Below are 25459 nucleotides of genomic sequence, written 5' to 3' on the forward strand. Positions count from 1 at the left end.
ATCAGCTTTATATGTGTAATTTGTAGACTCTGGAAAAGCATTCTTTCTGATTATAAAAAACATGTTTGCGAAATTACTAACTGGCTTGACAGAAGGCAGTTCGGGTTTAGGAAAGCTTATTCCAGTGAAGCTCAACTTGTATGATTCCAGCAAGATGTGGCAGTCATTTTAGATTCAGGAGGTCAAATGGACTGTATCGCTATTGACCTATAGAAGGCTTTTGATAGGGTAGATCATGGGAGATTACTGACGATAGTGAAGGCAACTGGACTAGATAAAAGAGTGGTGGAATCGGTGGCTACATTTCTAGGAAACAGAGCTCAGACAATTGGAGCAGGTGAAGGCACTAATAAATAAATAAAAATAAGTGGGATGAAAACTCAAATTGTAAGTTTCACCAGGAAGAAAAGTCCTCTCATTTTTTATTATTATGTTGATGGGGTGATAGTAACTCATGGGGAACAATGTAAGTACCTAGGTGTTAATATAAGGAATGATATCCATTGGGGTAATCATATTAACGAGGTAGTTAAGGAAGGTTACAGATGTCTTCACTTGGTTATGAGAGTATTTAGGGGTTAAGTAAGGATGTAAAGGAGAAGGCGTATAAGTCACTGGTAAGACCCCAGTTAGAGTGTGGCTACAATGTATGGGACCCTCACCAGGACTACTTGATACGAAAACTGGAAAATATTCAAAGGAATTCCGGGTGATTTCCAACAAAGGAGTAGTGTTACTAAAATGTTGCAAGCTTTGAGATGGAAAGACTTGGGAGTAAGGAGACGAGATGTTCGACTATGTGGTATGTTTCGAGCTGTCAGTGGTGAGTTGGCGTGGAATGACATAAGTAGAAGAATAAGCTTGAGTGGAGCTTTTAAAAGTAGGAAATATCAAAACAGGAAGATAAAGTTGGAATTCCCAGAGGACAGATTGGGGCAAATATTAATTTATAGGACGAGAAGTAAGTGATTGGAATAAATTATCAAGGAAAAGGTTCGATAAATTTCCAATGTCGTTCAAAATATTTTAAAGAAAAAGCTAGGTAACAATTATAAATGAATGTAAATAGGAGGTAAAGAGCTGATAGGGAATCAGTCACCTGAGCGACCGCCGAGAATGCAGATCATTGATGATTGATACATGACTGATTGGATGGGGTGGAACATTCTTTATTATGTCAAATTATTATTATTATTATTATTATTATTATTATTATTATTATTATTATTATTATTATTATTATTATTATTATTATTATTATTATTATTATTATTATTATTATTATTATTATTATTATTTGCTAGTTGCTTTACGTCGCACCGACACAAATAGGTCTTATGGCGACGATAGGACAGGAAAGGGCTAGGAGTGGGAAGGAAGCGGCCGTGGCCTTAATTAAGGTACAGCCCCAGCATTTGCCTGGTGTGAAAATGGGAAACCACGGAAAACCATTTTCAGGGCTGCCGACAGTGCGGTTGGAACCTAATATCTCTCGGATGCGAGCTCACAGCTGCGTGCTCCTAACCGCACGGCCAACTCGCCCGGTTTTTTATAGAATCAGTCTGAGTAGTTTGCTTTACAATTTGTACGTAGAGGAATTGCCATTTGGTTGCGTCTAGCAGCAGTTGTTATAACTGTGTTGAGTGTAAACACAGCAAAAGATAAAAACAATGCTTGCCCTTGCCGTATCTCACAACATCAGGACACGCTTCTCACGAAAGTCCCGCACCAAATTATTTAAAAGTAATTGCAGTAATAAAAATTGATACCAGAATATCATATGTTAGTTATAAAATGATGCTTTTTTCAATTGTAATGCATCTGAGATCGTATTTTGCACAAATTTTGATGAACATTTAACTTTTGTCACACATTTATTCGACTACAATGTAAGTTATAAAGCCAATGGGAAGTAGGTGAAGTAACACTCAGCCAGTTCAGTTTCGAACAAGTTCTCTTTGCGCGAAGGTAACAATAAACCAAACTCCATGGCGCAACAGCCCTGAAGGGCCTTGGCCTACCAAGAGACCGCTGCTCAGCCAGAAGGCCTGCAGATTATGAGGTGTCCTGTGGTCAGGAGGACGAATCCGCTCGGCCATTATTCTTGGCTTTCTAGACCGGGGGTCACTATCCCACAGTTAACTCCTCAGTTGTAATCGCGTAGGCTGAGTGGACCTCGAACCAGCCCTCAGGACCAGGTAAAATTCCCTGACGTGGTCGGGAATCGAACCCAGAGCCTCCAGGTAAGAAGCAGGCACACTACCCCTACACCGCGGGGCCGGCCGAAGGTAATAATAGGCTTAAAAATTGTGCTATCTGATATTTTTCAAACTTTATTGGAACAGTTTTTATTTAATTTTTTCGTATATTTTTCTGTGTTGTAACGGAATAAATTATTATAACTGAAATTCTGTAGTTCCGTAGTTACTGAAAAATTAAACCATTTTTAAGTACGAACAACTAAGTGGTGTATGGTTCAACAGCTTAGCTGTTAAACCACGGAGGCAGTCAAATAAAGCCTATTAAACATGATTTTTTAATAATCTTATAATGGTGAATTACCCCTTTGCTTATGTAATTTGACAATATATTGCATAATATGTACCTGCTGTAATGAAATTATAAGAGTTATTCATAGGCTGTACATTTTATTAGAGGGGGCCCGAATTTTTATTTTAGCAGTGGGCTCGTATCAGAGTTGTTACGCTCCTGTTTCCCGGCACAAATGAGTACCATTTTGTTCGTAAAGTAGGCTACTCACTAGATCTTGAACATTCCGGATAATTATTACCTAAGAACATCTCACGCATACACTTGCCATTTATAAATATTTTTATATGGTGTTACATTAATGCCCGGCGCTTCCTTAACGTATGTTTTCAAATGCTGCGCAGAAATAAAATTTTCGCCTTCATCGGTAACGATTTTTAAGAGGTATTACAACAGAGTCTTCTAACAGAGATCTTAATTAATTTACTTGGCTCTGACTCGCTAAGGCCTAGACCACAGACATTAAAACTTCTTCCCCCAGAACAGCAGGTATCGGCATCCGAGGAAGAAGATTGAGAGGACTGGATGAATATTAATCCACTTTAGAACTCGCAATGTGCATTTTCTTAGGGTATTACTAATCTAACATTAAACGTGTAAAAAAGTGGTAATACAACGGACACATTTAATCATGCAAATTGACAGAACAACAGATAAATTAAAACTGCATACATTCATTCAGCATCAGTTCTCATTCTGTTTTCCTAAAAAGTAACCAAAATTGAAGTATAAGCATGTTTTTGGTATCTAGTGGCGTACGTTCATACGACATCTGTTTCTCGGAATCATGTCTTCTAAATCTGCTACGTATCTCTTTCAGGAACTTAAAGAAATATATTTCTACTACAGTATTTTGAAATACTGTGCTTGGAAATGGACGCAGATAACATGTACCTTGTTAAAAATGACCTCTCAATTTAAACACAAATTCTCAAAATATAACCAAATACGACCTCATATCAATAAAATGAGCAAAATATGAGTCAAGCAATAAAAATGGCCGAAATATGCATTTATATACAACAAAAACTTGCTTTAAACGGAGTCAGAGACCAATCATTCACAGTTATTTCTCATATTTTGGGTAAAATGACGTTAGCAACCACATTACATTACTCATGCGTGCATGTAACGTTGATAAAAAAGAATTTAATAACTCTGTCCAACTTTTGAGATGGATGAATCTACTGTGCACCACGGACAATATGACATTCGCAATGACTCGTGCAATATGATCGCCGTCACGTGAACAACTGACAAGAAATCCAGGTCTGAACACAATAATTCTGACCGTTTAGAATAACTTGCATGCCGAATATTTTAGGCTTAAAATCTCTAATTTTTTACAAATACAGGACAGAGTGGAAATTACCTCGTCTGGGTGTGGGCCGTAAATTAAGCCTGTCACTAGAGGTGACTGCAAGGGGAACCAGAAGCACTGAAAATGGAGCGTGGATTGGCAACCAAAGTTCCCCTAGCTTAGTCTAGCATTTCGCTAGGCTTCTCACTTTTACCTTTCGTATCCGACCTTCCTTGGTTCTTATTCTTTTCCGAAACTAATAGTATTAGATATTAGAGCCCTAGAGAGTCTCATATTTTCACGCCCTCCGTGGCTCTTCCCTTAATTTTGCCCATACCTTCATTTTTCGAAGTGTCGGACCTTTTCCAATTTTTCCTCTGATTAGTGATTTCCTTGTACTTTTTTCTACTTGTTTAACGTCACACCAACACACGGAAGGTTTTCGACGACGGCGATTGAGAAGGTAACTCCCGTGGCCTTAATTAAGGTACAGCCCCAGCATTTGCCAAGTGTAAAAATGGAAAACCACGGAAAACCATCTTCAGGGCTGCGGACGGTGGGATTCTAACCTATCTCCCAGATGCCAGTTTACAGCTGCGTAATCCTAACCGCACAGCCAACTCGCTCGGTGTGTTTAGTGTTAAGAGAGGATGGTGCCCAGTTGTACTTCCTTATAAAACAGTAATCACCACCACTGCCGCCACCAGAGTGGAAATTTTAAAAATAGGTACTGTAAAAAAATCACAATATTTTTATATGTTTTGTTTGTTTGTTTGTTTGTTTGTTTGTTTCTTTCTTTCTTTCTTTCTTTCTTTCTTTCTTTGTGTACACCACTGAAAAACAGCTGAAGAGAATTTCTTGAAACTCAGTGTCTAGATTCAGGTAGAGATTGCCTGTGTAGTATGCTATATGTTACTTGATTAACGTACAGTGGCTTAGCAATATTAAAGGGGCTAAAAACAGGAAATATCAAATTCCTCCCTTAATATAAGAGCTGTATCGTAAAATGTGCTAATTAAAAATTGTGTAAAAAAAAAGGAAAAACCCCATGGCGCAACAGCACCGAAGGGCCATGGCCTAGTAAGCGACCGCTGCTCAGTCCGAAGGCCTGTAGATTACGATGTGACGTGTGGTCAGCCCGACGAATCTTCTCGGCCGTTATTCTTGGCTTTCTAGACCGTGGCCGCCATCTCACCGTCAGATAGCTCCTCAATTGTAATCACATAGACTGAGTGGATCTCGAACCACCCCTCAGATTCAGATAAAAATCCCTGATCTGGTCGGGAATCGAACCCAGGGCCTCCGGGCAAGAGGCAGGCACGCTATCCCTACACCGCGGGGCTGGCTAATTGTGTAAAACATGTAAAGTCTAATTTACAATAATTCATGTTTTATGCGTTTTATCTACGAGAAATAATAACCGAGATATTCGTGACTGTCACTGACTTTCAAATATCTCCACAAATATTAATTATATCTAAAATGTTCACATAACAATAATTATAGAAAATCGAATGAAATGAAATGGCGTATGGCTTTCAGTGCCGCAAGTGTCCGAGGACATGTTCGGCTCGCCAGGTGCAGGTCTTTCGATTTGACTCCCGTAGGCGACCTGCGCGCCATGATGAGAATTAAATGATGATGAAGACGTCACACACACCCACGCCCCGTGCCAGAGAAATTAATCAATTAAGGTTAAAATTCCCGACGCTGCCGGGAATCGAACCCGGGACCCCTGGGACCAAAGACCAGCACGCTAACCATTTAGCCATAGAGCCGGACATATAAAATCGAATGTTCAAACCACGCTGGCCTTCTGAGTCCACTTGGCAGGTTCGATCCTTGCTCGATCTGGTGGTATTTGAAGGTGATCAAATACGTCAGCCCCGAGTCAGTAGATTTACTGACGCGTTAAAGAACACCTGATGTACGAAATTCCGTTACCTCGGCGTCTCCGAAAATCATAAATTAGCTAGTGGGATGAAAACCCAGTATTATTATGACATCTAGAATAATTGATATATTCCCGAATTTAGAGTTGTACTACTAAGTCTATCTTGGGTGAACACTGCTGACGTGAAAACAGAGTTCAATCGTCATGGAAAGGAACTGAACGTTCATGGTAATCATTATCCCCTCCTCATTAGGAAGATAATAATGGTGTATTAGGCCTATGGATCCCTAAGTCGAATACGTCCAGTCCTCGAGCAAGAGGAATTAATCGATGAGGGTTAAAATCCCCAAATTGGCCTGGATTTGAACCCCGAGCACGTACGATCAAGAGCCAGCACGCTAACCATTTAGCCATCGAGCCGGGCAGGAAGGTAATGAAGTTGACTGTCGAAATAAAAAAACGGTGAAGATTCCATCCCGTGCAGAATTACGGGAAAAGGAATCATTATAGTTTAGAGGGTTGTTGAAAGTCCTAATGAGCGCAAAATGTGACAAGGCTGCATCACAGTAACATAGCACTGATTCACTATAAATATTTGTCTGTGCCTAAAAAACGATTATAAGATCACATCAGACACAAAGCGTTTCACCTTACGTCCACGTGAATTTTCTCACATGCCTAGAACATGCCTTACAATTCGCTTTAGTAATTTCAACCATCGCCTTAAGTTGTTATTTTAAGAATTTTGTCTCTATTTATATTTGGTTCTGCCTATGTGAGCTCTGTGTGATTCAGTTTCCAAACATTGAGCGACAGACAAGTGAATGATTGAGGACGGGACCGGTATCGAATCCACCAACTTCAGCTCATAAAGCCATCTGATCTAATCAACCCAGGGCAAATACTTTTCTTCGCACGGATTCTTTACTGATATATTCGTTTCCTTTGCAATTAAAGTGCTGCGGAGGTTCTGTTTGTTTTGTGATGTACACAATAGAACTATGTAATAATTCGAGGAAGGAAATTAGGTGCGCGGTACTCTAAGGTCCTTTGTTTGTTATTCACCCCAGCCATTTACATTTCAAAGTTAACAGAGTAGGTCTGCGCCAGTCCACACCTGAAAATACGAGATATGAGTCAATGTGTTTGCTGTCAAACTAGTCCGGTTTATTTCCTCAGCACATAATTGTACTCCATTTAGATTCCATCTACAATCTTAGGTTTGTGGTTCATTACTATGGTTTCACCGTGACTTACGCAACTTCAGAAATGACAGCACTTAAAAAAAACACCAGCAGAAGATCTCTTTTGTGTACCCTCACTCTGCAAGTCTATTACCTTTAAAGCAAAAATGTTTACGTTAATTATTTCACTTGAAGAGAATAAATTCTTGTTTTTGCGATGTCTTTAAATTCCTTTGTCACCTCCACCTCTCTGAGATACAACACATAAACACGTCTTAAAGTATAGCGCAGGTAGGTCTTTAGGCTGTGAGGGTTGAGCCATCATAACAATGCGTCCTCATGACTGGGCCAGTTGCCAGATATTAGCACACTTACCTGTGCGTTGCAATCGGCAGGACGTCAACCTGACTCCGAGGCGACATGGCACAGGTCTCGGTGGTGCTCGTTCACACGTCTCGACGCGAACTGAATGAAGACCTGGTGCGCGCCGCAGTGAGTGCTACAGATCAATAGCGTCAGGGCAACCAACTGTAGCGCCCAGCTACTACATGCTGCGTGGGGAAAGTCCTCGAGCTGCTACAGACTGTATATCAAGTATATTAGTGTGGGGAAAGTTCTCGAGCTGCTACAGACTGTATATCACTGTGAGTAAAGTCCTCGAGCTGCTACAGACTATACAACAAGTATACCAGTATAGGGAAAGTGCTCGAGCTGGTACAGACTGTACAACAAGTATATCAGTTTGGGGAAAGTCCTCGAGCTGGTACAGACTATACAACAAGTATATCAGTGTGGGGAAAGTCCTCGAGCTGGTACAGACTGTACAACAAGTATACCAGTATAGGGAAAGTCCTCGAGCTGGTACAGATTGTACAAAAAGTATATCAGTGTGAGGAAAGTCCTCAAGCTGCTACAGACTATACATCAAGTACATCAGTGTGGGGAAAGTCCTCGAGCTGGTGCAGGCAGCATCAAGTATATCAGTGGAGAAAGTTCTCGAGCTGGTACAGACTATACAATATCAGTGTACGGAAAGTCCTCGAGCTAGTACGGGCTGTACAACAAGTATATCAGTGCGGGGAAAATCCTCGAGCTGGTACAGACTGTCAACAAGTATATCACTTTGGGGAAATTCCTCGAGCTGATACAGACTATACAGCAAATACATCAGTGTGAGGAAAGTCCTCGACATTAAACAGAATGTACAACCAGTATATCAGTGCGGGGAAAGTCCTCGAGCTGGTACAGACTATACAACAAGTATATCAGTGTAGGGAAAGTCCTCGAGCTAGTATAGGCTGTACAACAAGTAAATCACTTTGGGGAAATTCCTCGAGCTGGTACAGACTATACAGCAAATACATCAGTGTGAGGAAAGTCCTCGACATTAAACAGAATGTACAACAAGTATATCAGTGTGGGGAAAGTCCTCGACCTGCTACAGACTGTACAACAAGTATACCAGTGCGGGGAAAGTCCTCGAGCTGGTACAGACTGTACAACAAGTATATCAGTGTGGGGAAAGTCCTCGAGCTAGTATAGGCTGTACAACAAGTAAATCACTTTGGGGAAATTCCTCGAGCTGGTACAGACTATACAGCAAATACATCAGTGTGAGGAAAGTCCTCGACATGAAACAGAATGTACAACAAGTATATCAGTGTGGGGAAAGTCCTTGACCTGGTACAGACTGTACAACAAGTATATCAGTGCGGGGAAAGTCCTCGAGCTAGTATAGGCTGTACAACAAGTAAATCACTTTGGGGAAATTCATCGAGCTGGTACAGAATATACAGCAAATACATCAGTGTGAGGAAAGTCCTCGACCTTGTACAGACTGTACAACAAATACGTCAGAGTGAGGAAAGTTCTCGAGTTGGTACACACTGTACATCAAGTATATAAATGTGGGGAAAGTCCTCGAGCTGGTGCATACTGTACAACAAATACATCAGTGTGGGAAACGTTATCGAGCTGCTACAGGCTGTACATTAAGTATATCACTGTGGGGAAAGTCCTCGAGCTGGTACAGTCTGTATACCAAGTACATCAGTGTGGGAAAAGTTACCGAGCTGGTGCAGGCTATACAATAAGTATATCACTGTGAGAAAAGAACTCGAGCTTGTACAGTCTGTACAAGAAGTACATCAGTGAGGCTTGCAACCCGAACACCAGGATGCTGTCCCAATAACAATAAATACATATGTTTATACAGTAGACTGTTATACCATTCAGCGATCTGTCTGCAAGCCTCTGTGAATTAAATAATCGCATCCGCAGTCCTGTCCGTACTTGTAATTCGTTGTACACCAACGTCTACATCCGCACATTTTATCGTTAAAAACAAGGTTTAACCATCGTCGTTTTGGTCTCTCTCTATTTCTCTAACCTTTATGGTCGAGTCTCCTATGTAACCTTCCTCCTCCATTCCCCTCACATTAACCTACCACCGAAGCCATTTTATACGTACAGCTCCATTCATCGGGTTCATTCCTAGCTTAGCCTTTATCTCCTCATTTCGAGTTACCAGCTGCCATTACTCCCACCTGCTTTTACCGGGAATTATTCTCGCTATTTTCGTGCCTGTTGATTCCAACTTATGAATAATATACCCTGAGTACACTCAGCGTTCACTCCCGTACAGCAAAGGATAGTTTCGTCCGAGAGCTCACTTCATCCTTACAGAATCCTTACAGATCGTAACTCACTGCATTAACTTTGCTGCACCTTGATTCCATTACACGTCATACACCACCGCCTGGAAAAAATCATGAAAAAAATCATGAAAACCATCGAGAATGACATTCGAATCTCTCAGGTGACTTCCCTACTGACGTCACTTTAGTCTTGGAAAAACTTCTTTCTATCTTTCTTTCTTAATCTGTTTATACACCAGGGTTGGTTTTCCCCTCGGACTCAGGGAGGGATCCCACCTCTATCGCGTCAAGGGCAGTGTCCTCGAGCTAAGATTTTGGGTCGGGGGATACAACTGGGGAGAATGACCAGTACCTCGCCCAGGTGGCCTCACTTCGTATGCTGAACAGGAGCCTTGTAGGGGGATGGGAAGATTGAAAGGGATAGACAAGGAAGACGGAAGGCCTTAAGTTAGGTACCATCCCGCCATTTGCCTGGAGGAGAAGTGAGAAATCACGGAAAACCACTTCCAGGATGGCTGAGGTGGGAATCGAACCCACCTCTACTCAGTTGACCTTCCGAGGCTGAATGGACCCCGTTCCAGCCCTCGTACCACTTTTCAAATTTCGTGGCAGAGCCGGGAATCAAACCCGGACCTCCGTTGGTGGCAGCTAGTCACATTAACCACTACGCCACAGAGGCGGACGTACAGGACTTCTCTTCTGTTAAATCAAACGTAAGATATACTTGCAGATTACTTTCCATTGTATGACTCCTAATTCACACATTATTTTTCAGACCTGAAGTTATAACAATAAAATACCGAGCTCGATAGCTGCAGTCGCTGAAGTGCCGCCAGTATCCAGTATTCTGGAGATAGTAGGTTCGAACCCCACTATCGGCAGCCCTGAAAATGATTTTCCGTGGTTTCCCATTTTCACACCAGGCAAATGCTGGGGCTCTACCTTAATTAAGGCCACGGCCGCTTCACTCCCACTCCTAGCCATTTCCTGTCCCATCGTCGCCATAAGACCTATCTGTGTCAGTGCGACGTAAAGCAACTAGCAAAAAATAAACAAAAGAATAAAATGTTGTTTTTAATAGATGAACTCATTTGTCAACTTGCATATCCAACTTGTTCAAGTAGTGTATACCATGAAATACATCCCAAAAATAATTTTCCTCTCTTCTGAAAAATTACTGATGTCTTGTTTACCTGCTTATTCGTGGAGGTCTTCAATTATTGTGGTGATGGGGTGAAAGTACCTCATAGGGATCACTGAAACTATCTACGTGCTAATACAAAGAAAAATATTCGTTAGGGTAATTGCATTAATCAGGTTGTAAATAAGGGTTACTGAACTCTTCATATGCCGGTCCAGCGGTCTAGGGATAGCGTGCCTGCCTCTCACCCGGAGGCTCCGAGTTAGATTCCCGACCAGTTCATGGATTTTTACATGGACCTGAGGGTTGGTTCGAGGTCCACTGAGTCTTCGTGATTAAGGTTGAGGAGCTATCTGATAGTGAGCTGGCGAATCCGGTCTAGAAAATCAAGAATAACGGCCGAAAAGAGTCATCGCACAGACAAAAATCTGCAGGCTTTCGGGTTGAACAGCGCTCACTTGGTAGGCCAAGGCTCGTCAGGGCTGTATTACCGTGTTTTTTCTAATCTCTTCATATCCTTATGTGATTGTCTAAGTGTTGTAGTAAGGATGTAAAGGTGAGGGCACATGAGTCAATGGGAGGTCCCCAGTTTGAATATGACCCAGTAAGTAGCTGGGCGACTTGGGTCACTTGGCTGTCAGCTTGCATTCGAGAGATAGTAGGTTCGAAACCCACTGTCGGCAGCCCTGAAGGTGGTTTTCCATGGTTTACCATTTTTATACAAGGCAAATGACGGGGCTGTACCTTAATTATGTCCACGGCCGCTTCTTTCCCTCTCCTAGGCCTTTCCTATCCCATCGTCGCCGTAAGACCTATCGGTGTCGGAGCGACATAAAGCGGATTGTAAAATTATAAAAGTATGGCTCCATTGTATAAGCAACTCTCACAAGGATTACTTAATTCGAGAACTGGAAAGGATCCAAAGGAAAGCAACACGACTTGTTCTGGGTGATTCCCCACAAAAGAGTTGTGTTATAAAGATGTTGTCAACTTTGTGTTGTGGAGGCTTGGGAGTAAAGACACGGGCTGCCTGACTAAGCTGTCACTGGAGAAATGGTGTGGAATAACAGTAGACGAAAAAGTTTGAATGGAGTTTTCAAAAGTAGGAAAGATCATGTTATGAAGAAAATATTGGAATTCAAGTGGATAAAAAGTGACAAATATTCGTTTATAAGAATTAGGGATTGGAATTATTTAACTAGGAAGATGTACGAAATATTTCTAACCTCTTTGAGATAATGTAAAAAAGCACTAGATAAACAAATGATAGGGAATCTGCCATCTGGGTGACACCCCTAACTGCATATCAGTGGTGATTGATTGATTGATTGATTGATTGATTGATTGATTGATTGATTGATTGATTGATTGATTGAATGATTGATTGATTGATTGATTGATTGATTGATTGATTGATACAGATAGGTGCAGTGACTGCTTTCGTCCAATCAGAAAGTGCTTTACTAATATTCCACGTTAATCCTATTACTACCGAGGTTGATAGCTGTCGCTTAAGTGCGGCCAGTATTCAGTACTCGGGAGATAGCGGGTTCGAACCCCACTGTCGGCAGACCTGAAGATGGTTTTCAGTGGCTTCCCATTTTCACACCAGGCAAATGCTGGAGCTGTACCTTAATTAAGGCCACGGCCGCTTCCTTCGCACTCTTAGGCGTTTCCTATCCTATCGTCGCCACAAGACTTATCTGTGTCGGTGCGACGTAAAGCAAATAGCAAAAAAAAAAAAAAAAAATCCTATTACTCTACGAAGTCATTTATCCGTACCTTAACACTATATCAGCACTAACTTCATCGATCCCTGCTGCTCTATGACAATGAAATTTATTTACCATCCTTTCCAATTCCTCGACCGTAATTTCACTGCCATCTTCGTACTCCTCCCCATGAATTCCAACAGAAATATATCTTTTTACATTGAGAAAATTTCTGAAAATATTCCTTACGTGTATCCAGTGATTCCTGAAGAGTTCACTTGATTTATTTAATACACTATTCATTCTCGTTTTCCTTCCCTTTGGAAGATTATTTATTGGAGCCGTTTATTCCTGCCGTTTGATCAAACCTTCCAAGGTTATTACTGAAATATTCTTGGACTCTAGAAGTTTTTTAATTTCGTGTGGCTATTTCTAGCCGAGTGCAGCCCTTGTAAGGCAGACCCTCCGACGAGGGTGGGCGGCATCTGCCATGTGTAGGTAACTGCGTGTTATTGTGGTGGAGGATAGTGTTATGTGTGGTGTGTGAGTTGGACGGATGTTGGGGACAGCACAAACACCCAGACCCCGGGCCCTTGGAATTAACCAATGAAGATTAAAATCCCCAACCCGGCCGGGAATCGAACCCGGGACCCTCTGAACCGAAGTCCAGTACGCTGACCATTCAGCCAATGAGTCGGACGACTCTAGAATGATTTAAAGTGTTCTGGGCCTGTCACCTACGAAGGTTACAATAATTCCTTACCCACATCAGTTCTTATAAACATGATATAGGCTTTTGGGTTTATGCCGTGTCAAGAAAATAAGGTGAAATTCTTCTCAAGAAGCCTTTCTCGTTAACAGTCGAGATTTTATCCTGATGACGCAGAGCAAAGTTCTCTGCGAAACGTAAAGAAAACTTATATCATGCCTATAAGTACGGGCCGTTAAAACACATCTGTTCTTGTATGGCCCTGCCTTCATCATTCCACCTAGATGTTTGTTTCTTTCCCATCTTTATACACAGCTGTCCCAAGACATTTCCTGTGTGCCACATATTCTCTTCGCGTGTCTTTTTGGAACTGTTATATTATCATGTCCTTGTCCACGTACTTCTCTTTAATTTCCTCGTCTGCCGGGCTGAGCGGCTCAGACGGTTGAAGCGCTGGCTCTCTGAACCCAACTTCGCAGGTTCGATCCTGGCTCAGTCCGAGTATTTGAAGGTGCTCTAATACGTCAGCCCCGTGTCGGTAGATTTACTGGCACGTAACAGAACTCCCGCGGGACTGAATTCTGGCACATCGGCGTCTCCAAAAACCGCAAAAGAGTAGTTAACGGGACGGAAAGCAATTATTATTATTATTATTATTATTATTATTATTATTATTATTATTATTATTATTATTATTATTATTATTTCCTCGTCCTGGAGATTTTCTACACTTATCCTTCTGTACAGACTTACCTTTCTCTATCTTGGGCCTCGTGATACTTAGTTCACTGTAGATCAGTTAGTGATCTGTATCATCGAAAAATCTGCGGAAAACCTGCACATTCCTAACAGATTTTCTACATTGACTGTCATTTACGATATAGTCTGTTATATGGATCTGGTGTCGCTATGCCTCCATGTAAAACGGTGAATATCTGTTAGTTCGAGTAATAAATTCCCGAAATGCTTGAGGAATATATTCCCAACTGTTGCTCCCGTTATAACACAGAAGTGGACTTGCAGTATAGGATTCCTGTATCTATTAGCTTCCAAATCTTCCCAATATTTATCATAATCTGCTTGTATCCTTCAGTAGAAGCTTGCCCTCAAAGAACGTTGTATATCAATATTTTGATGAGATTTTCATGAAATAAGGTTTTATATCGTCTACCTAGTTTCTTACTGAAATGTTTATTCCCTGTGACACCCGGGTGTGTTAAGGAAGCCAGAAGACAAGCGAATTTGTATGCAGTTGCCATCTATAAGACGTGCAGGGTAATGTTTGCAGGCATCATGGTAATTGTAGCCCATATTTGAAGTTTATTAGGGGCTGCCTGGCCGAGGCGGTAAAGGCGTGTTCGGTTCGAATCCCCGTTAGGAAGTCGTAAAATTTAAGAAACGAGATTTCCACTTCCGGAGGTGCATATGGCTCTGAGGTTCACTCAGCCTACACTATAAATGAGTACCAGGTTAATTCCAGGGGGCAAAGGCGGCCGGACCTAGAGCTAACCACTCTACCCCATCACGTGCCGAGGTTAACAATGGTGGAAGCCTTTACCTTCCACTCCTCCAAGAGCCTTCATGGCCTGAACGGAGGTGACTTTGCTTTGCTTTGCTTTGCTATTTGAAGTTTATTATGAGTTATCGTTAAAACAGGATACAAGAAGTGCAGATGTATTTGAACTTGCAGAGTGTACAAACGACTTCTGGTTTTGCGGGATGTTTTTCCTTACGTCGCACCGACACAGATAGGTCTTATGGCGACGATGTGATAGGAAAGGCCTAGGAGTGGGAAGGAAGTGGCCGTGGCCTTAATTTGCATAATTTATTAGATTGTTGAAATACCTCATTTCTTTCTCATTGTGATAAAAGGAGTATTATGCGTGTATTTCAAGGCCATTTGAGTCACAACAGTATACATGTTCCTTTCTTGATACCGTATTTTTTTAAACTCTACGTATTACGAATTGTCATGTATTTAAAACACAAAAGTACTACAGATCTCGTGATGTGATATACAACTATCTTCCAGGGAGTTTGCTGTTTACTCACTGTAATCCTTCTATGATACCATTTGCATGCAAATATATTATTTAACTAAGAAGGAGGTCTGCCTCTGTGGTGTAGTGGTTAGTGTGATTAGCTGCCACCCCCAAAGGTCCGGGTTCGATTCCCGGCTCTGCCACGAAATTTGAAAAGTGGTACGAGGGCTGGAACGGGGTCCACTCAGCCTCGGGAGGACAACTGAGTAGAGGGGGGTTCGATTCCCTCCTCAGCCATCCTGGAAGTGGTTTTCCGTGGTTTCCCACTTCTCCTCCAGGCAAATGCCGGGATGGTACCTAACTTAAGGCCACGGCTGATTCCTTCCCTCTGAATTGTCTATCCCTTCCAAACTTCCCATCCCCCCCCCCCCGCAAGGCCCCTGTTCAGCATAGCAGTGAGGCCGCCTGGACGAGGTACTGGTCATCCTCTCGAGTTGTATTCCCCGACCCAGAGTCTGAAGCTCCAGGACACTGCCCTTGAGGCTTTAGAGGTGGGATCCCTCGCTGAGTCCGAGGGAAAAACCGATCCTGGATCCTGGAGTGTAAACAGATTACGAACGAACGAACTAAGAAGGAGAAAGTGTAAGTTTTATTTACAGGAAGAGTTAAACCCACACCTCCATTATTCCTTAATTCCCTGTAAAATTGCCAAATGTGATATATAACTTTATTTGAGGGCAGGCTTCAGTTCTATATCCAGTTTCCACACTGAAGTCTCTCATTAGCCTGTTTCGTGCTTTCCGTTTATCCTGACTACGATGTTACTAAGTGCTTCATAAAACTTGTCTACTTCATCCTCATCTGCTACCTCACACGGTGAATACACGGAGACATTTCTCAACCTTCGTCCTTCATCCGCTAGATCAGTCCACAACATTCAACAATCCTACTTACTAGGCCACTCGGCTGTTGCCCATAGTTCACGAACTAGGACGTTACTGTTACTGAGATCACGAAATAATAATAATAATAATAATAATAATAATAATTGTTACCGTTGTTTCGTGGATTAGCAGAGGTGAAAGAAGGTGCGGGGGTGAACGGGCCTCAAATTACGAAATTAAAGTTAAGATAAAATTTAACAAGGTTATATTTTCTTAGCAAAAACAATAATGGCAGGTACAGAGTAGCAAGGTAACAAATTACAATTACAGTATTCACAAGATTTGGGCTTCGAGCCCCGAACTCACAATTCTTGGGCAATTAGCCCAACTTTACCCCAAAACAAGTTTCAACAGAGGGGCAGAAAACCCCATTCATGCCCAGGAGCACTTGCTCCAAATTACACAGTAAGGCCTCCTTGAGGCGCGCAGAAAACAAAATTTTCAAGAAAGAGCAACTTGCTCTCAAAATTTAAGCCTGTCAAAGGCCACACCAAATTCCGCCTTCAAGCTGTCCTCTAAGGACATAAACACAGGGGTAAAATACCCAACCTACTGAGGCCTATTAAGTGAGAAAAAATTACATGGCCTCTAAAATACCAACTTGAGAGGAGGCGATCTGCGCTCCTAATACATTTGTTTAAAACCTAATCTGGCTCTAGGCCGCTAATGCAAGGGCTAATCCCATACTAAAGAGGTGACTTTAGAAAGAAGCAATTTACATTACGTTAAGGAAGAAAAGTAGAGAAAATAAGTACACCTCAATGCAATATGAGTGGGAGCTCGAGAGGGTTAAGCACTCTCTATCCCGATATGCAGCTTAAGAGAGAATAGATACAAAGAGTCTTTACATTTTAGGGAAAAGTTACATGGAGGAAAAGCTTCGGACCCGCCCCGAGAGTTAAACTGCTGAGCTAGCAAGAAAAGAAGTTATTAAACGGCCATTACCTTGTTGTTGAACTGCTGCCCGAAGAAAGAGGCGCTTCCCGCCCCCTGCTATGTACTTTACACACTGAAAGATGGTACTGAAGTGGCGCAGAGACCCTAAAATCAGCAGTTTATTTACTCTCGCGGAAAGTTCGAGGCGTTTCAGGAATAAGAACACCCTCCCACAAAAACTTTATTGGCTAGGGTTAAGCAGCCTATTCAAGTTGGAGAAGATACACCTGATTGGTTATAAATTAATTAAAGAAATTCGGGATTGGCTAAATTCAAAACAAGGGGAAGGAAAGGGTTATACAGCCAACTTAAACAATAACAGAAAGAAATTTAACAAGAAACAAACTTTTGAAATAAAAATTTCTCCAAAAAAACAGCTCTTTCTCTTCGCACTAGGGTGCACTATTGTAGTTCTTTAGTAGTGTCCTCTAGAAGAGAAAGTTCACACTTCTTACTGCAGGTAAAACAAAAATACATCGAAACGACCCAGTTCAGAAACTCAAAAATTTCCAAGTAGTGACATCTTCTGAGAACTTGGAAATTAATACAGTAGATAAAGTTCAGACTTCCTCCAGCAGAGGAGTTTCAACTGGCGCAAAGTTTGAATTAGCGGCGTGGAGGTGTACCGCCCGGTACAATAATAATAATAATAATAATAATAATAATAATAATAATAATAATAATAATAATAATAATAATAATAATAATAATAATAATAATAGTGTACGTATGTTGGGTATTCAGCCCGAAGACTGGTTTGATCCTCAACAGTTCCACCAACAGCTGTCATAGATCACCTAGGTATCGCTGAAGTGGCATACTAGAGAAATGAGGAGTGCGGTAGTTTCCAGTTGCTTTTCCTCACCGAGCCAGAAGTTGCTATTACATATCAGTCTGCCAAGCTCAGTGAAATGCTTGCACCAACCGACTCTATGAACGACATCTTCACACCATTCATTACAGGTATTGGCTGCATAATAATAATAATAATAATAATAATAATAATAATATTAATAATAATAATAATAATAATAATAATAATAATAAATTTAGTAGTTCTGAACGGCAGAATGCTATATAAGGGTAGGATACTCTCCAATAAGATCTTTCCACGGAAGTAGACAGGACGGCACCCACAGAAGACAGTGTCTGACAGGACATAGTCTTGGTCCTTGCCACTGAGGGTATCTGCTGAGGAATACAAGACATCACCTTATCCGAAGCAAGAAAGCGTTAGGCCTAGCTATCAAAACTTTCAAGTTGTACAAGGAAGTCGACCAGTTAGAGTACTGGCTGGCAGCCTGGCAATCGTTAACAGAACAGTTCAGGCTTCTCTAGTGATCGCACTTCGATTAGATCGGAAACACATAAAAATCAACTATTACTAGCTGGTCAAGAAAGGAAATAGATTGACGAGCTTAGGGAAGACTAAAATAGTTGCCATTAGAGAGGTTCGGGTGGGATGCAAGGGAACAGTTACTAGATTCTTTTATGACTTAACCCTCTGTGGGTCGGTATCCCCTGCTTATCGTAAGAGGCGATAAAAGTGGGGCCAGAGCCTCTGAATTTTGGTGCGTGGGTTGGTCGGCACTATTCCTCTAGCTAAGTCGAGCATTGCTTCTACTTACTCCTCGCTTTCACCTTTCCTGTCCGATCTCCCTTGGCCAATTCTTGTTGTCTTCCCACCCGGACGGTATTAGGTTTCCTAGGCCTGGGAAGTCTTTCATTTTCACGCCCTTCGTAACCGTTTCCTTTCATTTTCCGATGCTTCCATTCTTCGAAGATACGGCAGTTTTCGATTTTCCGTCTGATTAGAGGATGGTTGAAAAGAATAAACACCACCATCGCCAGTTTTATGACTTAAGTGCAAGCTCCAGTGTAAGTAAACAAGTTGTTGAGAACGTTAGTATGTTGACACTGAAGATCTCCCTTGAGATTTCAAGGGCTCATGTGTACACGTCGTATTATTAAACTAAACTACAATGTAAATATTTCATGTCAACCTCCGTAGTGTAGCAGCGTTATCAGCTGCTGTCTTCAGAGGTCATGCTTCAATTTCAGGAACTGTCAGATTTGGCAGGAAGGTTCTTATGTGGTTAAAACATTTAAACCGCCTGATAGGTATTGTTGAACTGAAGTTTTGATCACCATGGGTTGAAAGATTGATAGTTGATATTTATATTTTATTTCTTAGTTATAAACAAGTTTATACAGGGTATACCATATAAACTAAGACCGAATGCACGGTGTTTGTATTCTGCGCCACGGCGCTGCCTCAGCCGAACTTATGCCGCGCGCGGCTGCGCTACTTTAAGCGTGTATACATTCTTATGAAATCTTACGTTATGAAAGGTTTTGGAAGTGGCATTCTTCCTGGGTTATACAGGCCTTGTATCTAGTAACCACATTCTGGCTGATGCGAGTGATTTCTGCCACTGTAATGTTTCTGATGTTTTTCTTTCAGTTCCTCCAATGTGTGAGGATGTGTTCGACACCCTTTTTTTTTTCAGTTTACCCCACAAGTAAAAATCGCACACTGTTAGATCTGGAGAACGAGGAGGAAATAGACCAGCACTGATCACTCTGTCTGCAAACACTTCCGAGATTGTAAGAAGGGAATCTTCTGCTGTATGAGCAGGGGCTGAATATTGTTGAAGCCACTCAAGCGATTTTTCTTCTTCCATTAACGGATGGAAGAATGGCGTCAAAATGTCGTCTTAGTACCTCTCTACATTTACTGTCGTTTCGAAAAAGCAGGCCAAATTATTCGTCTTGCACTGACAGCACACCGAGCACCAATCTTCCTATCATAATGATGGACTTCATAAACACCTTCGGGACTTTCTGAACACCAATAGCGAAAGTTATTATTGTTCATGTTACGGGTTACCCGTGGACCAGCAGAGGTGAAAGAAGGTGCCGGGGTGAATGGGTCTAACTACTATCTCAAGAAAGAATTTAAACTGAAATGGAAGGTTATATTTTCAAAAAGCAACAAGTTAACAAAATTCTCACTTAGTGAGATAACAATGATATATCAGGTACCATGACAAAATTTAGACAAAGCAAGAAAACCCAAACTTTAGTGACTGTTTGATAATCAGGGCTTTCAACCCCTCGCTTTACATTTCCTGAGCTCTCAGCTTAACTTTACAAAAGAGTACAATTTTACACAAGGGCAGAAATCCCCTAATACATGGAGCGCTGGCTCCCAACTCACCATATCAAGCCTTCAAAGGCATTCAGTAATCTTACTTTGAAAAAGAGCTAACAGGCTCTCAGTTTTCAAGCCAATTCAAGGCAACACCAAAATATCTTACACATTTTTGGCCTTCCATGGCCCAGCTTACAAACTCAAACAGGGGTATCTCGTACCCAACCTATAGGGCCTTCGTGTAAAAGAAATAACAGTTAAATAAATGGCCCGAACACAAAATGAAAGGAGGCGAATACTTGCACTCCTAGATGTGAATTCTAAAACCTAAAGGGCACTAGGCCGATGAAACAGGGGCTATTCCCAAACTATGGAGGTGACTCGTATAAGAAAGAATTTAAGACATTACGGAAAGGAAGACAACCAGTTACAAAACGTAGTCACCTCAAACCAATATGAAGGGGAGCTGAAGAGGGTACCTCACTCTCTATCCCCGATTTACAGTCAAAGATTTTATGAAGTTGTTACATAAGCCGGCAGAAGTTACATTTTCAGAAAGTTAGGTTACATAGTTAAGGTTTCGGATCTCTCCCTCCGGTTAAACTGCAGAGATAGCAAGAAATAAAGATGTTTAGTGACCATACCTTGTCGGAGTACTGCTGCCTGATGAAAGAGGCACCTCCCGCCTCTGCTTGACACACACACTAAGTTAGATGACGATCAATTGGCCAAGAGACGTGAAAATCCGCAGTTTATAAAAACTCGGGGAAAGTTCGAGACCTTTCATGAATAATCAAGCCACACTCTCTCACTTTATTGGTTACCTTACAGTTACACACAAAATCGAAGAAGAAGCCTGTGATAGGCGAAAAATTAGTTACAGAAATTCGTGATCGGCTAAATTAAAAACTGGCGGCAAGAAAGGATAAATATTGCCAACCCAAAAATGAATGAACGAAATTTAGTAAAGAAAAATCTTATGAATACAAAACTTCTTCAAAAAAGTTCTTTCACTTCGCACCAGAGTGCATGATCATAATTTTTAGCAGAGACATCTGTTGAAGAAAGTCCAAACTTCTTGATGACTGGTAACCAAGACACGTAGAATTTCGTACAGTACAGTACATGAAACTTCAAAATAAGAAAATTACGTCCAGTTACTGTAGTGACATCTTCTGAGTGATGGTTGAAGTAGGTGTAGTTTCAAGTTCACTATTTCTCCAAAAGAGGAGTTCTTTTAGGCGCAAGATTTAAATGTGCGGCGTAGAGGTGTACCTCCCGGTACGGTTCACACGACCATTAAGATGAAACTAGAACTTTTGCATACGAACGTACGGTGTTTCATTGAGAACTGTCTCACCATCTTAACATCTGAGATTCAGACTGGCGACTGATGCTTTCCAGGTCGAACACGTGCAGGCTGCTTGCAAGGTCACGAACTCTGCGCGCCTCCTACACTACAGTTGCAGTAGCGCAGAGTACAAATAGCACGCGTTCGGTCTGGGTTTTTATGAGAGTCCCTGTACACCTGCAACACCGTGAGTTCTAAATAATTTTCTACCAATTGGTGAGGAGTTGATGTGGCCCAGTAGCGCGCGGAACTCAGCTCACTTTGAGACATCGATGATTTTAGACCTTTTGGAACTCTGATAAGCCTCTGTATTCCGGCGAATATCGTGACAGTTTATGAAAGAAGGAACTTTTCTCAATTCATCGCAACACATTTTAATCAAATATTCACTGTTGCTCTGCATGTGTCGAACCCAATGTGGTGAATCAAACATCTCACACACCGCAGTCCATCGCTAGCCACGTGGCACGGCGCTTTTTGTACCACAAGATGTCAGCTATTCAGTGACGTCATACTCTTTTAATGTTGGAAACATTTCTTAACAGACAAAATAGGAGTCCCGTACTACGAAAACCGTAAAATTAAGCAATTTTCTCAATTGTGCCGAAAATTGGAGGGCTAAAGCGCCCGGGAGGATTTCAAATTATTAGTCTTGGATAGCTAAATGTAGTTCCGGAAAAACAACATAAAATCGCTTGTTTCTTTACTCGTTTTCTCTTCGATTAAATCCTACCCAAATTATCTTATTTATATAATTGTTTCTGTAACGTGTTCCTTGGTTCAATACCCGCAGGCGTTTATTGACTTTTTTGAAAAATGCCCTCACCGAATATAGTTATAAGAGCTTAAGTGAAACTCTGCATTGACTCTCATTAGCGCTGGTAGTGGTGCTTAAGTGAAACTCTGCATTGACTCACATTAGCCCTGGTAGTGGTGCTTAAGTGAAGCTCTGCATTGACTCTCATTAGCGCTGGTAGTGGTGCTTAAGTGAAGCTCTGCATTGACTCTCATTAGCGCTGGTAGTGGTGCTTAAGTGAAACTCTGCATTGACTCTCATTAGCCCTGGTAGTGGTGCTTAAGTGAAGCTCTGCATTGACTCTCATTAGCGCTGGTAGTGGTGCTTAAGTGAAACTCTGCATTGACTCACATTAGCGCTGGTAGTGGTGCTTAAGTGAAGCAATGCATTGACTCACATTAGCCCTGGTAGTGGTGCTTAAGTGAAGCTCTGCATTGACTCTCATTAGCGCTGGTAGTGGTGCTTAAGTGAAACTCTGCATTGACTCACATTAGCGCTGGTAGTGGTGCTTAAGTGAAGCAATGCATTGACTCACATTAGCCCTGGTAGTGGTGCTTAAGTGAAGCTCTGCATTGACTCTCATTAGCGCTGGTAGTGGTGCTTAAGTGAAACTCTGCATTGACTCACATTAGCCCTGGTAGTGGTGCTTAAGTGAAGCTCTGCATTGACTCACATCAGCGCTGGTAGTGGTGCTTAAGTGAAGCTCTGCATTGACTCTCATTAGCGCTGGTAGTGGTGCTTAAGTGAAGCAATGCATTGACTCACATTAGCCCTGGTAGTGGTGCTTAAGTGAAGCTCTGCATTGACTCTCATTAGCGCTGGTAGTGGTGCTTAAGTGAAGCTCTGCATTGACTCACATTAGCCCTGGTAGTGGTGCTTAAGTGAAGCTCTGCATTGACTCACATCAGCGCTGGTAGTGGTGCTTAAGTGAAGCTCTGCATTGACTCTCATTAGCGCTGGTAGTGGTGCTTAAGTGAAGCAATGCATTGACTCTCATTAGCGCTGGTAGTGGTGCTTAAGTGAAACTCTGCATTGACTCTCATTAGCGCTGGTAGTGGTGCTTAAGTGAAACTCTGCATTGACTCTCATTAGCGCTGGTAGTGGTGCTTAAGTGAAACTCTGCATTGACTCTCATTAGCGCTGGTAGTGGTGCTTAAGTGAAGCAATGCATTGACTCACATTAGCCCTGGTAGTGGTGCTTAAGTGAAGCTCTGCATTGACTCTCATTAGCGCTGGTAGTGGTGCTTAAGTGAAGCTCTGCATTGACTCTCATTAGCGCTGGTAGTGGTGCTTAAGTGAAACTCTGCATTGACTCTCATTAGCCCTGGTAGTGGTGCTTAAGTGAAGCTCTGCATTGACTCTCATTAGCGCTGGTAGTGGTGCTTAAGTGAAACTCTGCATTGACTCACATTAGCGCTGGTAGTGGTGCTTAAGTGAAGCAATGCATTGACTCACATTAGCCCTGGTAGTGGTGCTTAAGTGAAGCTCTGCATTGACTCTCATTAGCGCTGGTAGTGGTGCTTAAGTGAAACTCTGCATTGACTCTCATTAGCCCTGGTAGTGGTGCTTAAGTGAAGCTCTGCATTGACTCTCATTAGCGCTGGTAGTGGTGCTTAAGTGAAACTCTGCATTGACTCACATTAGCCCTGGTAGTGGTGCTTAAGTGAAGCTCTGCATTGACTCACATTGGCGCTGGTAGTGGTGCTTAAGTGAAGCTCTGCATTGACTCTCATTAGCGCTGGTAGTGGTGCTTAAGTGAAGCAATGCATTGACTCTCATTAGCGCTGGTAGTGGTGCTTAAGTGAAACTCTGCATTGACTCTCATTAGCGCTGGTAGTGGTGCTTAAGTGAAACTCTGCATTGACTCTCATTAGCGCTGGTAGTGGTGCTTAAGTGAAACTCTGCATTGACTCTCATTAGCGCTGGTAGTGGTGCTTAAGTGAAGCAATGCATTGAATCACATTAGCGCTGGTAGTGGTGCTTAAGTGAAGCTCTGCATTGACTCTCATTAGCCCTGGTAGTGGTGCTTAAGTGAAGCTCTGCATTGACTCTCATTAGCGCTGGTAGTGGTGCTTAAGTGAAACTCTGCATTGACTCACATTAGCGCTGGTAGTGGTGCTTAAGTGAAGCAATGCATTGACTCACATTAGCCCTGGTAGTGGTGCTTAAGTGAAGCTCTGCATTGACTCTCATTAGCGCTGGTAGTGGTGCTTAAGTGAAACTCTGCATTGACTCTCATTAGCCCTGGTAGTGGTGCTTAAGTGAAGCTCTGCATTGACTCTCATTAGCGCTGGTAGTGGTGCTTAAGTGAAACTCTGCATTGACTCTCATTAGCCCTGGTAGTGGTGCTTAAGTGAAGCTCTGCATTGACTCACATTAGCGCTGGTAGTGGTGCTTAAGTGAAGCTCTGCATTGACTCTCATTAGCGCTGGTAGTGGTGCTTAAGTGAAGCAATGCATTGACTCTCATTAGCGTGCTTAAGTGAAACTCTGCATTGACTCTCATTAGCGCTGGTAGTGGTGCTTAAGTGAAACTCTGCATTGACTCTCATTAGCGCTGGTAGTGGTGCTTAAGTGAAGCAATGCATTGACTCACATTAGCGCTGGTGGTGGTGCTTAAGTGAAACTCTGCATTGACTCTCATTAGCGCTGGTAGTGGTGCTTAAGTGAAGCAATGCATTGACTCACATTAGCCCTGGTAGTGGTGCTTAAGTGAAACTCTGCATTGACTCTCATTAGCGCTGGTAGTGGTGCTTAAGTGAAACTCTGCATTGACTCTCATTAGCGCTGGTAGTGGTGCTTAAGTGAAACTCTGCATTGACTCTCATAAGCACTGGTAGTGGTGCTTAAGTGAAGCAATGCATTGACTCACATTAGCCCTGGTAGTGGTGCTTAAGTGAAACTCTGCATTGACTCTCATTAGCGCTGGTAGTGGTGCTTAAGTGAAGCAATGCATTGACTCACATTAGCCCTGGTAGTGGTGCTTAAGTGAAACTCTGCATTGACTCTCATTAGCGCTGGTAGTGGTGCTTAAGTGAAACTCTGCATTGACTCTCATTAGCGCTGGTAGTGGTGCTTAAGTGAAGCTTTGCATTGACTCTCATTAACGCTGGTAGTGGTGCTTAAGTGAAGCTCTGCATTGACTCACAT

At 42.1% G+C, this 25459-nt stretch overlaps 1 protein-coding gene across 1 annotated transcript in view; it reads right to left on the reverse strand.

Annotated features, from left to right (window-relative positions):
* The window catches only part of LOC136877515 (anoctamin-7), an 865825-nt gene extending 858444 nt beyond the window's left edge, over window positions 1–7381 (reverse strand). Inside the window, exon 1 of the mRNA XM_067151627.2 lies at window positions 7304–7381. The gene's annotated coding sequence lies outside the window, so the exon portion shown is untranslated. The remainder of the gene's footprint in view (window positions 1–7303) is intronic.
* Window positions 7382–25459: the final 18078 nt, after the last annotated feature.

This window comes from Anabrus simplex, chromosome 7 (assembly GCF_040414725.1).
Source record: "Anabrus simplex isolate iqAnaSimp1 chromosome 7, ASM4041472v1, whole genome shotgun sequence".
Lineage (NCBI taxonomy): Eukaryota > Metazoa > Arthropoda > Insecta > Orthoptera > Tettigoniidae > Anabrus > Anabrus simplex.